The following is a 9,460-nucleotide window of genomic DNA, read 5'->3' as shown; positions in this document are numbered from 1 at the left end:
TGAAAAGGTGGATTCATCCAGTGGCTTGGTAAAGATATCTGCAAGCTACTTCTCACTTGGAACAAAATGTAATTCTACAGTACCATTCATTACATGTTCCCTTATGAAGTGGTACTTGATATCTATGTGCTTTGTCCTTGAATGTTGTATTGGATTTTATGTGATGACAATTGCACTTGTGTTATCACTGGAAATAGGAATCCGCTCAACTTGCATACCATAGTCTAGCAATTGATTTTTCATCCATAATATCTGTGCACAGCAACTACCAGCAGCAATATATTCAGCTTCAGCTGTAGAAGTAGAAACTGGATTTTGCTTTTTACTGAACCAGGACACAAGCTTGTTTCCTAGAAATTGACAGGTTCCTGTTGTACTCTTTCTATCAATTCTACAACCTGCATAATCTGCATCTGAATAACCAGTTAGATCAAAACCAGAATCTCTAGGGTACCAAATGCCAAGTTTTGGTGTTCCCTTGAGATATCTGAAAATTCTCTTAATAGCTATTAAGTGAGATTCTCTAGGGTCAGCCTGAAATCTAGCACATAAACATGTAGCAAACATTATATCTGGCCTACTAGCTATTAAGTACAGAAGTGAGCCAACCATGCCTCTATAACTTGAAATATCCACAGACTTTTCAGTAGTGTTTAATTCAAGCTTAGTTGCAGTGGTCATGAGAGTTTTTGCAGATGTGCAATCCACTAGATCAAACTTCCTTAAAAGATCAAAAATGTATTTAGTTTGACTAATGAATATTCCATCACTAACTTGCTTAACTTGTAAACCAAGAAAGTAAGTTCTCCCATCATACTCATTTCATACTTACTTTGCATCAGTTTGGCAAACTTTTCGCAAAGTTTCTCATCTGTAGAGCCAAAAATAATATCATCTACATAAATTTGAACAAGTATACTAGAGCCATTAACATTTCTGAAAAATAAAGTTTTATCTACAGTACCTCTTGTGAAGTGATTTTCCAAAAGGAACTTTGATAAAGTGTCATACCATGCTCTAGGTGCTTGCTTCAGTCCATAAAGTGCTTTCAAAAGATAATAGACTGAAAAATTTGGATCTTCAAAACCAGGAGGTTGTATAACGACTCATACATTTTTGTAATATTTAAAGGTGTGATTACTAAATAATTAAATAAATAAATTATGTGTATGGGTTCTATCAGTTGGATATTATTTTTGTTAATATTTTATTAATTATGTGTGATCATTGGTGTTCAAGGATCATTTGTGTAATTAGTTGTTGAGCTGTGTTGTTTTGTTTTTGTATTTAAAAGTGATTTTATTTAAGATTTATTTTCATAAATACTTGGATTATCTCTAAAATCATTTTTATTGCTTTACAATTTTATTTATTATTTTTAGGAATTTATAAAATTTAGAAATCAATATTTCATTAATTATTTAGCCCTGAATGATTTTCTGATTGTATTTTATTGTAGATTCAGTATTAAATTCCAGAATGTTTCAAAAATTACAAAATTCATATTTTATTAAGTTAGGAATATTTTGAGAATTTTAAAATTGTTTCGAAAATTTGTCGGCCTTTATTTACCCGCACATCTTTTAGTTAATTTGCAAAATGCGGGTTGAAGCGCTATCTAAAAATGATTTAAAAATTACGAGAAATATATATTATTAGTTTTAAATTATTTCGAGAATTTTAAGGTTATTCTCGTGAATTGTTGAGTTATTTTTTTCCCGTAATTTATTCGTTACGGTATTAATTTGCGGTGACAGATACAGATAATAATCGAGAAGAAGCAGATAAATATTACAATTCTTATCAGATTGTTTCTTGACCCTCATCTCTCGTTTCTCTCTCATCTCACAACAATCTCTCTCTCTCTCTATCAATCGATCTCTTCTATCTCTTTTTCACAATCTCTCCTCTTGATTATCTTTCTTTACTCTCCTGTCTCTTCCGTTTTTCTTCCCCTTCCTCCTCTCCTTTCTCCCCCCAGGTCCCTCCTATTCATGGTAAGTTGCCGCCTGTTTGTTTTCCGGCGACTTTCGCCGCCGCCGCCGCCTGTTACTGCGCGGTTGTGCGCTTGTGTTTCCTGTGTGTATATGTGATGTATAAACGTCTGTGTGTGTGTATTTTCCGTGTTGACCGAACTCTTTGTCCTGATTGTTGCGTGTTCTGTGTCCCTGATTCCGGCCGTATGTAGTATTTTCCGGTTGCTGTTGTGCGAATACTGATTTAGAATTTTTATATTTTTATATTTTCTGCAGAAAATTTATTGAAGAAATATTCATGATATAAATATAATTGCGTGCGGGAAAATTATTTAATCGATGGAATTTATGTTGGAAACCCGAAATTAATCAGGTACCCGTAAATTTTATCGCCGTCGGCGATGAGCCTCGGCGAGCCGACGGTGTACTATGATGATATACTCTGAGCCCTACGATTTAAAAATATAAAATATGATATAAAGCATAAAAACACGACTAATAATTAATAATTGTATTTAGTTGATAATTGAGAATTTTGGGACTGATATTGATGGTTGAAATCGGTGGTTGGGTTTTGGATTGCGATTGATTGTAGTTGTGTTTGTTTGGACATCGGGATGTTCAACGGGTAGTCCGATAAATAAAGGGGGTGCTGCCTGATTTCTGAAAAATTAAATTACGGAAATACGAGGCCGTACCCAATGACTATCGGAACGTCGATCGGTTATATGTACGTACCTTATACGAAATCTGATTATGTGTTGAGATGAAATACTTTACGAAAATCGATAACCCTAAATACATAAAAGGATAAATATACCTATTTTCTGAAAAACAAACACTGAACCGGCTTTTGAAGCCGTGAACCCTAATTGATACATGTATTATTATATTGAGAATTGTAACACCCCCAGATCCGGGGTCGGGGATCCGGGTTGTCACGAGTTCCATTTCCCTTAGCAACACCCAATCTCATTAAACCATCAACTACTCTGTACTGTGACCCCACAATATACACACACACACCACGAGTTATAGTCTCAGAGATGAATACTCAAAAATAACACAAGTCGTTTTATTCCACAATTATATGCCAATACACCTTAAAAGGTTTTCTGAATAAATTTACATTTTCTTTGCCATTATTACAATTCATATTATACATAAGTCTGGTACATCAAAAGTTGAAAGCCTAGCCTATTGGTAGCTCCTACCTCAGCTACAGCGGCATCAACGCTTCCAGAAGACTGCAGAACATTTTCTAACCGCTTGCGAATCGGGAGCTTGGTCCTGTTCATCTTGTCTATCTGATGTTGTGTGATGAAGGAAGAAAGCAAGGGTGAGCAACAAGCCCACCTAAATAATATGTATAATAATTAACAATATATGAGCATTCTCATAGTGCTCATGAAAGTCTTGGTCAAGAAGAAATGAACCAAGCTGATATCTTAACGCGACCAAGTTGCAAAATATTCAGTATATATATACATATATACTTTTCACAATCTTTGAAATCTTCTGACATGTATAATATACACAGAGTTCCAGTTTATAACTGTATAAAAATATCGTTGCAAGGTGATCTCATATATCTAACCTTGTCTCAACGTTTTTCTGAAAATCTTTGTCATTCATAAGACAATCATTAACTAGATATAAGTTTAAAAGATGAAGTTACAAGATACTCCCATATACTTATATCTTTTCCGAATACTACTTGAACTACCACCGTTCAATGTATAAATAGTTCATCCCATAGATTAAGCTACAAGACAAAACTTGTATAGAATCAATCTTTAAAATATCATCAAAATAATATGAAGTTACGAGATACTTTATTTGATGCAAACATCAATTTGAAAACTTGACCCTGCCAACACTCAACAATCGCCCAACCGTAGCCTTTCTATCGAAGTGCTCTGGGTAGTGTTGCAGAAATATCCAATTGGATGATGAACTCATTACGGGAGTTTACCGCGCCAGGAAGACCACTTACGATGATCAGTCGTAGTAGTGCAACCCCACCATTTTCTACATGTAGAGGAGAACCTGTCGGATTTAATTGTCAACCGAACACTGAACTCCTAAGGAATGGACCGCCTTAGCGGAACTTCCAGGCCATTTGGGCCAATATAATAAGGCTGGGCCGGCGCTACTCGACCACTTACGCCACTCCTAGTTCAGATGAAATCCATGACTCTGAAACGTAAAGATCGTCCCCACTTTCCCCAAGTAGAAACTTGTTGATACGGCTCCACCAAGAAGTTGTATCTAGTTGGAAAGGAAAATTCACCGATATTTCCCAGGCGATGCCTGTTCATGGATTAACTTGTTCCAAGAATTTTACTTCCCGAGTGTTGGGTAAGTAATCAAAAACTCTTTTATCAAGACAACAACCTTGTTGCGAATATAAAATACACCACAGAGTCGGATCCCTCCGGTTTTGAGCGATTTTTTAAATCCCCTTTTTAAAAGGAAGATCTTAAATATAAAAATGAGTTTTGGGATCCGCTCTAACTTTTGAAAATCATTTTAAAGACTTGAAAACACTTTAAAGAGTGTTTGGAATAATGCCGATTTAATAAAGTAAATCAGTCTCAATATAAAGAAATATCTGAATATTATTATTTAAATAATATTCCCATAAAGAATAATTGAGGTAGAAGTTGGAAAACTTATACTTGAAATGAATAGTAAATAATCAAAGATATACTTATACGAAAGTAATATCTTTATTTGAATATCAAAAGTAAGTTTGATTATCGAACATTATTCTTTAATAAAATAAAGAATATTAATAAATAATAAGCGGAGTCATAATACCTCGAATGAATATTATAAATAATATTCATTAAATAAAATAAATAAGTCATACATCCTCGAATGAATATTCAAGTAATATTCAATAAATAATATAAGGGAGTCATAAGTCCTCGAATGAATATTCAAGATAATATTCATTAATAAAATAAAGTTATCGAATAAACCTTATTCGATTAACAGTTTTGAAAACTATAACCATATATATATAAATATATATATATATATATTCCAAATCTACTCGGGATCCTCGACTCCCGGTTTTAGAAAATGTTTTCACCTTTGGTCCCTATACTAAGGGTATATGCAACTATAAGCAATGGAATCAACAGATACATATCAAGATTACAAAACAGGCATGCATATAAATATCATAACACATGCTCCAATATATCGCAAGACTTTGCTAATAATTATCATGCATTTATCACAAGATAATTCATATACATATGTACATCACAACAACAGTATAGCGGGTAGAAAACTTGCCTGAGCGACTGGGGGTTACAAATGGCTCGGGACGAGTCTGGTAACCTATAAACAACAAGTAAGTTGGAATTAAACCAAAGTCACTTGTAAATCTATACTTTAACCAACTTAGACTCTAACGCTCGTTTTGCGCTTACTGATTCTCTTAAGTCACTCGAGTACCCTCGGCTCCACCATTTTTAATAAATTAACCATTACGAGTTTTAAGGCGATTCTTTCGCGAGTACCTTACCAACTGCCTAATACACTTAACACAATTGTTTCATACTCCAATTAGTCCTTTAAGGTCTTTAACCAAGTTTCAAAGTAAGGCGAGGGGAAATGTTTTGTTCGCGAAACGCCGTTACTTAAAATGGTCGTTTCTCCTAAACCGTACATCGGAATCAAACGAACTACATATCAAAACGAAGCTCGTAACATGAACTATCTAAACATGGCAATGGTCAAAATCTAGCAGGGGGTTCTCAGGTCCTATTGTTATGAACAAAAGCAGTCTAAAGTAAATCGGACATTACGACGGCTATGTTTACGTGATTACCCAATTTTATATCACTTCAATTCATCACCAAACAACCCCAATCCATTCATACAACCAAAGTCCATCCTTATCACATCATAACATCCCCAATAAATTCAATATTAACATTTATACTTATGCTTAAGCTTGAATTTAACTATACTTAAGTTCTTTTAACCAAAACAACAAGATTCACCATTCCATTTCACTACCACTCCAACCCAAACTCTAAACCACAAGCATTAAGCTACTATATCACCATAACAATCAAAATCATCTTATTATACAAAGGAATCTAGGGTTTGGAGATGATATACCTTCCTTGAAGTGGTGGGAGTAGCTAGGAAGCCTTAAGAAGCCTTGAGAAGTCTTAGGGATGCTTGGATCTTAAAGGAAAACAAGAAAAAATCAAGTTAAAAACTTTGAAATCACTATTCATTATCTTCTTCATTGATTTCTTGAAGAAGATTGAGAAAGAATTGAAGGCTTAAACTCATAAGATAGCCATAACTATGCATAAGGATGACTAGGGAATTATCTTACCAATTTAGGAAGCCTTGATCTTGAGTTTTGAAATTTCTTTCTCTTGAAAATGGCAAAAGCCGAGAGCAATGAAGAAATAAGAGGTTTTGTGTTTTTTGTTTTGATGAAATGAAATGTTTGGCTTAGTTGCTTGAATTAGATTTGTTTTATTTTAGGTTAATTACCAATTTAACCTTGGTTTTGTGTGGTTAACAATCCACCACATTTCCTTCCTTCTTATGTCATGCTTGTATCACTTTGTGATGTCATCATCCCTCCTTTGTCCTCTTTCTATTGGTTGGATGACATCATCCCCACTAATCTCTTTGATTAGCTTCTAATTGTTTGCCTAATGACCGCTGATCTGTTATACGGTTCGCTTAACTTTCATTTTCGTTTATCGTTTGAGGGATCATACCCGGGATCTTATTACTTAGGTTCCCTTAACCTTTCTCAATACATTATATTCCTTTTTATGATCCTCTATTATAATCCTTTAATTTAAATCCTTTTTATCCTGTTACCTTATACTCAATTCTTTCCGTATCTAGTGGATTTCCGGGAAAAATCAAAGTGTTCGGAATTGGATTCTGACGATCTTTACATACACTTATATACCATATAGAGTACTAATAAAATCTCAGAATATCCATAACAGAACCCCTACATAGTGTGGCATGAAAAGTTTTCTCATTCAGCTAAAACACTATTCATAAGGGTTACAAAAAGTTCAAAATTTTGGGGTTATTACAGTCTCCCCTCCTTAAAAGGATTCCGTTCCGGAATCAGATAGAAAACAAGTGGAGGTACTTTTCTAGCATTGCGCTCTCTAGTTCCCAAGTTGATTCCTCCACATTATGATTCTGCCATAGCACTCTGACTAACTTGATCACTTTGTTCTGGAGCACCTGCTCCTTCTTATCTATAACCCTTACTGGCTTCTCCACGTAAGTCAGATCTGGTTGCATATCCACCTGCTCGTACTCCACCATGTGTCTGGCATCCCGATGATACTTCCTTAGCATTGACACATGGAACACATTATGAACTTGTTGCAAGTTAGGGGGTAAGGCTAGCTCATAAGCTAACTTTCCAATCCGTCTTAATATCTCAAAAGGTCCAGTGTACCTTGGGCTTAGTTTTCCTTTCTTTCTGAACCTCACTAATCCCTTCCAAGGGAATACCTATAACAATACTAGGTCCCCTAATTCCTATTCTTTGTCCTTTCGTGTCAAATCATCATACTTCTTATGTCCATCTTGGGCTACTACCAGCCGTCCTCTGATTAGATCTATTATATCCTCGGTCCTTTGGACTACTGTGGGTCCGAGCATCTTGCGCTCTACAGCTTCATCCTAACATAAGGGAGATCGATATTGTCTTCCCTCAATGATCTCATAAGGTGACATCTCGATATTAACATATGATCTATTGTCGTAAGAAAACTCAATCCGTGTTAAGTGATCATTCCAATTTCTTTCAAGTCTATTGCACAGACTCTCATTATAGCGTTTAGCATTAGAGCTTTTGCTTCTCAATACCCATTCTTTTCCAGTTCGTAATCGCTACTACCTTCTGTTCCTAATATTATACTGGTTATACTTTTGCTCGTTAGCGTTCTATAACCTTTTAATAACCACGTCAACCTTAGTATCACGAATGTGTTTCCATTCCGAATACTACCACAACTTTATTACTCCTTTTTTAGCTGTTTCTATTTCCCAAAGTTTGATCAATCATATAGAAGTAAAGGAATTTGTTGAGAGATCACTATGATCATGAACACTTGTTATATCGCATAGTTAGTACAGAAGGTGGCCAGCCTTTAGTACTTGACAAGCAATTAAACAATAGATGGTATCCTACTAGGCTTCTATCACACAGATAGATAGTCATTCGGCAATACCTCCCTTTCTGGAAGGGTTGTTCTTCTCAGCTTACATGAAATGAAAAGAAGAGAAAAGAACGAACTGAAGAGAATTGTATATTCGTAAAAAAAAAATTATTGCCATACAATATCTGGCTTGGAATCTACCTCTGAACTATAGAGGTTTGTCATAGGAGAACAAAACATATATGTATTTATATCAATATCAAGTATTATAGCATTGTATTTCACATGCCTAAATATTTTTGCTATTCCGTTCATCATTCTATGGACCCATGCTCTTCCTCGAGCTTATACACAATCACCTTTGAAACTCTCTCGATATCGAAAATCGAATCTGGGATCTCATTCTAGACTTCATCGTTACTAGAATTCTATGCTTGCACCGCAACCTTCCTCATATAGTAATACGACTCTCTTTTCATAAGAGGGAATAAATATTCAATAGGTAGATACTTTACTTAATTAGTCTATCAATGATAAATTATACTCTACCACGACCCGATTAGTGGTACTCAATCTCAACATCCACTCCAATACAACTCTCACGGTTGTAATTAGCTCATTACTTGCAGAATCATTGCTGCATTACTATGGTCCACCACTGACCTACTGTCGTCATTCACTTTCCATGAAATCTTAATATCTAACCATACGGAGTCCATACATGTCGTATAGAATACTTCTAAGGAGTTAACATAATCACCAATCATAATTCATGAAGAACAATCCAAACTCTGACATACTTTCATGACATGAAGTAGATAAAATTGCAGAAGAGTTTCAGTCAAAGCAACGATAGCAGGTGAATACCATTCTTAATCGTATGCCTTAAATAGAAGACTTAACTCAAGGTTCGTTTAGTCCTTTTTGAAATATTGTCCTGGATTATTCTCAAGATAGTACCTTCTGAGATAGATAGCCCGCTCATGGCGATTACACGAATTAAACCTTTACCAACTACTATTACGGTTGGGTATTGCACAGTCATCAGAAGGAATGTCAATCTTCCAAACCATAATACAACCTGCATAGCTTTAACCATCATCACTGTATTCCTTTGGCACAAGCACCTATAATTATCCTCTTACCTTTAAAGTGTCGACCACCTCTTTGACCTTTCCTGATAGTAAAATTTCCTTACAGTCAATGTCATTTTAACCACCTCCAAATAAATTTTCTACCTTATTTCAATTACCGCTTATGTGAAGATGTTTTCCTTAAAATCTGATGAGTAAAAAAAAATAT

Source organism: Apium graveolens, chromosome 2 (assembly GCF_009905375.1).
Source record: "Apium graveolens cultivar Ventura chromosome 2, ASM990537v1, whole genome shotgun sequence".
NCBI classification, from domain to species: Eukaryota; Viridiplantae; Streptophyta; class Magnoliopsida; order Apiales; family Apiaceae; genus Apium; species Apium graveolens.
Note: the sequence above shows the minus strand (reverse complement) of the source record.